This window comes from Eumetopias jubatus, unplaced genomic scaffold (assembly GCF_037043125.1).
Source record: "Eumetopias jubatus isolate StellerSeaLion01/CBP00866 unplaced genomic scaffold, mEumJub1_p1.0 scaffold_3, whole genome shotgun sequence".
NCBI classification, from domain to species: Eukaryota; Metazoa; Chordata; class Mammalia; order Carnivora; family Otariidae; genus Eumetopias; species Eumetopias jubatus.
Genome location: NW_028274809.1, coordinates 81,986,193 through 81,994,695, shown reverse-complemented (window position 1 = coordinate 81,994,695; position 8,503 = coordinate 81,986,193).

Genomic DNA, 8,503 nt, shown 5'->3' with positions numbered 1-8,503 from the left:
AAAATTATTTTTGCGTATTTAAGCTATTTGAAATAATCCACTCAGACTAAATTTGTTATCAGAAGTCTCCACTACTATACCTCATATATAAATGGCATTCAATTACATGCTGAAAAAAATAAGGAACATATATTCATAGAACTTTTATTAAAGCCTTGAATTTTATATTCTTGACATTAGCAAACAAAACCTCACTAACTTTCATGGTGACACTAAATATTAAACACATATTCACTCGTTCATATTTTTGGAAGACATGTTGTATGAGGAAAGGAGTAGATTCCATGAATTTCTTAGAAGATACAAGGCTAATGTATGAGCTTGGTTTTTCTAGAATGAACAAGAAGACAGGAGAAAATTTTAAGGTAATGTGAGCACATTGCCATCACTATTACTGGAGAGATTAGAGTCCCTCAAATAGAGGGGCTGGTTTTTTACCTCAGTTATAATTTTTATGTTGAATGTGTTCAGTTATAACCTATAGGGAAAGCCTCTAGCACACTGCCTCAGACACAACAGAGACAGACAATAAATGCCGAGTATCATCTTCCATTCAAAATTCAAATAAGAATAGGAGCAGCAAAGTTCTCATGCTAAAGATGTCCTGCATCTTGCCCCCACTTTTCTGGTTAAGAAGAGCAGAAGTCAGCTGCTGGAGAACGGAGACTGCCTCTTTTATCCACTGCTGCATCTCTAGGATCCAGAGTAGTGTCTGGCACATAACAGGCATTCAATAAATGATTGTTGGCCAACTAACCATCTCTTCCCCTCCCGCCCCCAGTCACCCCAACCTTGCCTCTCTTCCTGTAACATCACTGGATGCTAAACCCAGGAGGAAAGAACAGGCAAGGAACAGAGAGGAAGGTGGGTCAGGGCTGGGTATGTAGATGAAGGTCTCAAGGCTTGGGACTTTTAGCTCTAAGTCACCTATAAAAGCATTAAAGATTAATGCAAAAATGCACTATTCAGACCTGACTGTTCATTATGGTAAATAACGCTTTGTTTGAAATTTGTAAATAAAAAAATATTTCTTTAAAATTCACCGAGGTTTCCATCTTAATCACTAAGACCTTTGGAATAATTCAGAATGGCAGGAGATTCAGATGGGGAAAACATTTTAAAATGCAAATCAATATAGGAATCCCATAAAAAGATTGAAAAGCAGTATCATTAAAAAAAAAAAAAGAACAACTAGGTTCTTACTTTATTTTCTGAAACAAAAATTGAACAAGGCATGGTGTACTGAATCACTTCAAAGGGTCATCAATCTCCAGATTAGAAAAACATCACATTCTAGGATGCCATGATATTGGCAGGTTTATAAATCAGCCTCATTTTTGTTTAATCATTTCAAAAAATATATGTAAGATTTGCGCCTCTAGTCTTTGCAGAGGTAAGCTGATCCAGAAAAAACCAAAACAAAAACAGTATATACACACATTGTTATTTACACATGCTTACATAGAGACATATACACACATATATTTATTAGGAAAAAAATGCGCCTACATTTGATCCACATTCTTTTTTTTTTAAGCCAATATTCAGAAAGATCCAACTTGAATTCTAGACTCTATTCAGCATGGTTTTACTGCCTATTATTCCCCATTTCAGCCCACTAGATATAATATGTTTTTCCCTACAAATAATATAGCACAAATATTCTGTTGGCAATGTGGGAATAATGCTAAATACAGCTAGAACTCTATTAAAACACACACACACTCACACACACACTCACACACACACTCACACACTCACACATGCACACACACACGTGCATGCACACTTAAGCTTAAGCTACATGGAGGCTAGAGATTATTTTCTTCATGGCTTGAATCAAGAAGAATTTAACTTATTTTGTAATGTTATATTCTTATAGGAGATGTTTAGAATTTCCAGCCAAAAGAATGTTTATATTCTAACAGTTATATTTAATTTTTTAAAAGTCAGCTTAATAAGCCAGCCACATTTCTGGAAACATTTAGGTTCTCTCAGCCTGGTATTGTGAGGAGGAGTAGGGTGTTACATTGCGATAATGAATTATAGATATTCTCCACTGAATTGAAATTTCACTGCTATTAGTAAAATAGGATATAATTCTAAAGGAATGTTGGAATATTCTTGAACATATGGGGCAAATTATAAGTAAGATAAAATAAGTCAAATGGGAGGTGTACTGTCATTATGTAGAAAGAACTGGCTGACTTCAAGAGGTGTGATTCTTGAAGTCAAAGGCCAAAGGTCACTTACCCCACATGTATGCGCTCAGTAAATGTTGCCTTAAGTAATGAATAGATGTTAATTTAAATAATGAATCTCCACTTTACAGACTAACGAGTTGTGATGCAGAAAATTTAAATACCTTGTCCAGATCACACTTTTTAGAAGCTAGAGCTTGAAACCCAGATCTGAGTCCCCAGCAGCAGCGCAGCTCCACACCATGCAGACAGCTCAGGTGTAGACACACCCAATCTTGCAAAGGGAAGAGAGGAAAGAGCTGTAGGGAAGGAGACAAAGAAAGAGAATGGAAATATATGGAATTGTACAGTGGGGTAAATGGGAGTATGCAGAGTCCAAAATGACAAGTCCAAAGGATGGGAGCCAAACTCAAGTCCATCCCAAGCAGGAATGGGTTCCAGGCAGAAAAGAGAGGACTTTGAGACTTCTACAAGGTGGTAGTTCTTATTAGGGAGCAGGGTTATGCACTAGAGATTAGATAGGTAGAAGCCAAGTCAAGAAGAGACTCCTGGCCTACTGGCGACAGGTCCAGAGTAAACCCCAGAACACTGAGTGCATTCACCTTCCACATGGAGGAAATGCAGCAGAGAGAACGGAGGCCAGGACTCTATTCAGAATATCAGTTGGGATTGCCTGACCCCACATGGATGGGAAGGCCTCAGTATGAGCCATTGCTAGACCAACCCTACCTCTATTAGGAATGTGCCTACAGACACTATATCCATTCGGTGCCCACTGGTTCCATGGCTCTGGAAGGACTGAGCCTGCTGGGGCCAGCTTGGTGGGGCTAGGACAGGCAAAGACAACTCACCCAGAACTGCTTCCATAAAACACATGGCATCCAATGTCCCCATGTCACAAAAATAGGCATAAATGTTGGCTTGGTAATTTCAAGGCTACATAATAATCAGCCAAAGGTAGAGATACTAAGATTATAGTAAAAATTTAATCACATAATAGAAGCCAACTAAAAGAAGCAAAATGATGGGACATGGTGCTATGGAAGATGGCATGAAGTGGAAAACCATGAAAAAAAAGTTTAAACTCAGTCTTGAAATATCAATATGCATTTTAACCAAAAATTGTAAGGGACTTATAATAATAATACTATATGCAGAGATTGATTCTGGTACTCTCCTATTTGAAAATTAAGGGCATGTATTAGGAATACAACTTGACTGTAAGTATACAGAGCCTTAAAAGTTGTGTTTTTACTTAGTGATTCTACTTTTAAGTGTCCCTCATGAAGAAATAATCTGGGATTCAGATACTCTTAAAACTACAAGTTTCATCACACTATTACTTATAATACTGAAGAAAGTTGGAATTGCCTAAATATCCAAAAATAGGTGAATTACAGTACATATATTGCATAAAGCATTAAATAATCATTAAGCATGTTGATTTTGAAGAATTTTAAATACCATACTGTTTGTCAACATAGACCACAAAATTATTATATGGCACATGATCCCAATCATGTTTGTATATGTATACAAAGAAATGTGTCCCTATGCTTTTGTTCATATATATCTCATATACATATATATTTATATACATAGATATAAAACAGATAGAGATGAAAAATATATATTTATATAAGACACAGAAAAAGACTAAAAGGAAATTGAATAGAACTTCATCAAAACATAGTACTTTAAAAAGAAGTTTTTATTTAAATTCCAGTTAGTTAACATACAGTATAAGATTCGTTTCAGGTATACAGAGTGAAGTAAAGGGCCTGCACGGGAGTTGGGCACACTGGTTTTGTTAGCACCATAACATCACTAGGGTGGGGGGGCAGGTTGTTATAGCCACAGTCAGGAACAAAACAGGGACAGTACTTGATCAGATCAGAGCCTGTAGTTTGGCCAACTTAACGAAGCAGCATGGCCGATGTCCCTGAGACTGACTGTTTATATCCGTGGTCTTTGTTGATCTACTTCTCCTAGATCTTTGCCCTTTCCAGCCTCATTTAGGGGACCCCAACTCCCTGCTCCCCCTGTGACTGGCTTTTCTGTGATGTTCTTCCTTGTCACTGAGCACTGAAATTCAAGTGGATATTTAGAGGGACTTTTCTGAGAGGAAAATCATCAGTGTCCATCAGATATACATACACCAGATGCAAAAACAAGAATAATAGAAGTGTGTAATTTTAGCTAAAGCCAAATCTGGTCAGAAGATGCTTCCAAGAAGTTATTCCCCTTTCAAGTAAATTTTGAATTTTTTTGGATCCTTCAGTGAAAGTAAGTAAATTGAAAGGTTTCTTATAAACACCAGTCAAAATGTTGCAATAAATCGTCTTCTAAACTACATAAACATTTAGGCCCAATTACATAATTTCTAATTTTTTTCAGGTATACAACATAGTGATTCAACACTTCCATGCAACACCCTGTGCTCATCACAACAAGGGCCCCCCTTAATCCCCATCACCTGTTTCACCCATCCCCCAACACACCTCCCCTCTGGTAACCACCGGTTTGTTCCCTATAGTTAAGTCTGTTTCTTGGTTTGCCTCTCTCTCTCTCTTTTTTTTTTCCTTTGCTTATTTGTTTTAAAACATAGTACTTTGGGTGATGTTTATTTTGTTTACTTTGAAGAAAGTTTCCTACAATGAGCCTTTTTATATATTGCTTTTCACAGTCATAAACATATAGTAAGTTGTTCCTTTACATTGGTCTGTTTTTCATTTTAGATGAAAGACATACCTTGGACTTTGGAGCCATGTAGCTTTGTACTAAAGTCCTATTTTGCCCCTTATACCAGCTCTATGATCTTGGGCAGATTATTTATCTTCTGTGAGATAAATTTGCCTCATAAGTAAAAGAGAGATAATATTTTTTGAGGTGACTCAAAGAGTTTTGAAGATTAAATAAGAACAGAAAAATATAACATCTATCATGATACCTGAAAATGGTTTATAGATGCAATAAACGGCAGCTATTATAATATTATTCTCAGTAACCTTGCCCCCACAACTCTACCATTCTACCACATATACTTTTCAAATGTATTCATCCAGGTTTATAATGATGTTCAGTGATACCTGGGTGGCTCAGTCAATTAAGTGCCTGTCTTGGGCTCAGATCATGGTCCCCGGGTCCCAAGATTGAGCCCCGCATCAGGTTCTCTGCTCAGCAGGGAGTCTGCTTCTCCCTCTCTCTCTGCCCCTCCCCCCTCCCACTCGTGCATGCTCTCTCTCTAAGATAAATAAAAATCTTAAAAAAAAATGACATTCAAGTAGTACCCTATTCCAGACAGTATATTACCTCCAGAGTTATAAGGGACCTGACTCTAGGGTGAGAAAAGAAAACTATTTAGAACAACATTCTATATACAACTATGTCCCAGCAATTTCCCTGGCAATTCATTCCAGCCCATGATTACCTTCTTCCATACCTGAGGAGGGGTTTTTTTTTTTTAAGATTTTATTTATTTATGAGAGAGAGAGAGAAAGAGAAAGAGAGAGCACACAAGCAGTAGGGACAGAGGGAGAGTGAGAAACAGACTCTCCACTGAGCAGGGAGCTGGACATGGGGCTCTATCCCAGGACCCTGGGATCACAACCTGAGCGGAAGGCAGATGTTTAATCGACTGAGCCACCCAGGTGCCCCCCATATCTGAGGAGTTTTAAGATCACTGCTACAGTATTCCCCCCTTATCCACAAGGAATATGTTCCAAGACCCCCAGAGAATGCCTGAAACTGTAGATAGTACCAAACCTATATATACTATGTTTTTTCCTACGTATCTATGTACCTATAGGTACACACACACCTATGACAGACTTTAATTTAAATTAGGCACAGTAAAGGATTAACAACAATAAATAATAAAATAGAATTATAAAAATATATTGTAATAAAAGTCATGTCATTATGGTCTCTTTCTCTCTCTCCTGAAATTTCTTACTGGGTCGCCTGGGTGCCTCAGTCATTAAGCGCCTGCCTTCGGCTCAGGTCACAATCCCAGGGTCCTGGGATCGAGCCCCGCATTGGGCTCCCTGCTCCACGGGAAGCCTGCTTCTCCCTCTCCCACTCCCCCTGCTTGTGTTCCCTCTCTCTCTCTCGCTGTGTCTCTCTCTGTCAAATAAATAAATAAAATCCTAAAAAAGAATTTCTTACTGAACTGTAGTCACCCTCCTCCTTGTAAGGATGGGGTGCCTATGTGATGAGATGAACTATGGTGAATGACAGGCATTATGACCTAGCACTAGGCTGCTACCTACCTTCTGACAATACAACAGGAGGATCATCTGTCCTTGGACCACAGTTGACCACAAGTAACTGAAACTGAATAAGGAGTGGGGGAACTACTGTACTTACAAATCTAACTCTTTTGTTGAATTGCATAATGTCCTATACTCCCATATTCTGTAAGATTACATTCATATGCCATAACTTAACCTCCATGCTAAAAATGTAATCTCCTTCATTTTTATTTTTTGGACATTTATTTGCTCTTTACGTATTTCTGGGCATATGTTGAGTTAAACAACTTGATCAACACACAGAATCCCAGTAATATATCCAACCTACTGGTTCACTGCAAAAAAGAAATGTGCGTATAAAGACTAAAGACAATACAGTTGTAAATAAATATTCAGCAAAAAAAAAAAAAACCTCTGACACACACTGTTTCACCTGTTAGCTTAAGAGGTTTTGATGTGCAGAATTATTGTTTACCCTGGCACAAGATGGGGAGGGGTAGAGGAGGAATTGGAGGAGAAAAGGAAGAGAAACAAAGAGACACAAAGAGAGAGAGACAAAGGGGGAGAATTTAATGTATAATAAGACAAAAAGCTCTCACCAAAAAAGAAAAAATAATAAAAGTTTTCAGGTGACAGAGTTCTTTAAATACTGACAGAAAAACTTGGGAAAGTTGTGGAATCTTCTTAGTTTGGAGAAGTGGGAGATAATAGAAAATTTGGAGACAGATTTTCATCTGCCTAAGTTGGTGAAAGTAGCTGAAGTGAGGTCCACTGATTCCAGAGATCATATTTATTTGATTATTCTACTTTAATCCTCTCCTTTGAAGATTGTGTGCAAAAAATAACCTACACGGTGGAGATATTTTTGGATTTCTGAGATGTTTCTACCTGAGGTCAATACGAGAGAAAGAAAAATATGCTATTCTCTGCAACAAGAACCATTTGCAATACACTCTGATTCTCTCAACAAATATTTTTTTGAGCATCTCTCTGTCCCATACTCTCTTTCATGGCTGGGAATATAGCAATGAAAAAAACCTGCAAGTCCTAATCTCAGGGTGGCATATTTTAAATAGTCTTAAGGCCAGGATAATACAGTCACATTTGCCATATAGATTATCCCCAAATAAAGTGACTAGGAATTCTCAGTGTTTTATGTCCTGAAAATACATAAAGGGATGAATAGATGGATGATAGATCAATAGATGGATACAATCAATCCTAATTATATGCAGCTTCTGTATTTCCAAATTTGCCTGCTCACTAAAATTTGTTACCCCGAAATCAATACTTGAGGTACTTTCACAGTTATTCATGGACATGCTGAAAGCAGCAAAAATATTGAGTCACCCGACATATATGTCCCCAGCTGCAGTTGAAGAAGGCAGCGCTCTGCCTTCTTGTTTTAGTTCTTGTACTGTAGACAGATCGATTTTGCATTCTACTTTGCGGCATATTTTTTACATTTTTGTGTTTTCATTGAAGCCCCCAAGCATAGTGGTTAAGTGCTGTCTATCATTCCTAACTGCAGGAAGGTTGTGATGTGCCTTACGAAGAAAATACATGTATTAAACAAGCTTCATCCGGGCATGAGTTAGAGTGCTGCTGGCTGTAAGTTCAATGTCAGTGAATCAACAATACGTATTAGGCGAGGTGTCTTTGAAAAGAAACACACATTGAAACAAGGTATGTAATAATGAGTTGGTGAACATGAAACCCAACCCTGCATTTCCTCTAGGAGCGATGGTTCAGCATTCACTAATTCAGTGTTCGCAGCAGCTATACAGAACATAACTACCATGTATGATGAGAATTGATCATAGATGATAGACAGATAGATAGACAGACAGATGGATGGGTGGCTTTTAGTAGCCTGGGAGAGATCATACACAATGAAATAAAGATACATGGTTTTTGTTCTGTGGTAAAATGTCTTTCTTCTGAAATAGAAGTTTGCCTTGAATTCTTCTGGGGCAGTCAGCTCCAGTTAGGAGGTTGAGTGTCCTGAAGGAATATTCTAAAAAAGAAGGTCTAACCCCTAAATTTCTC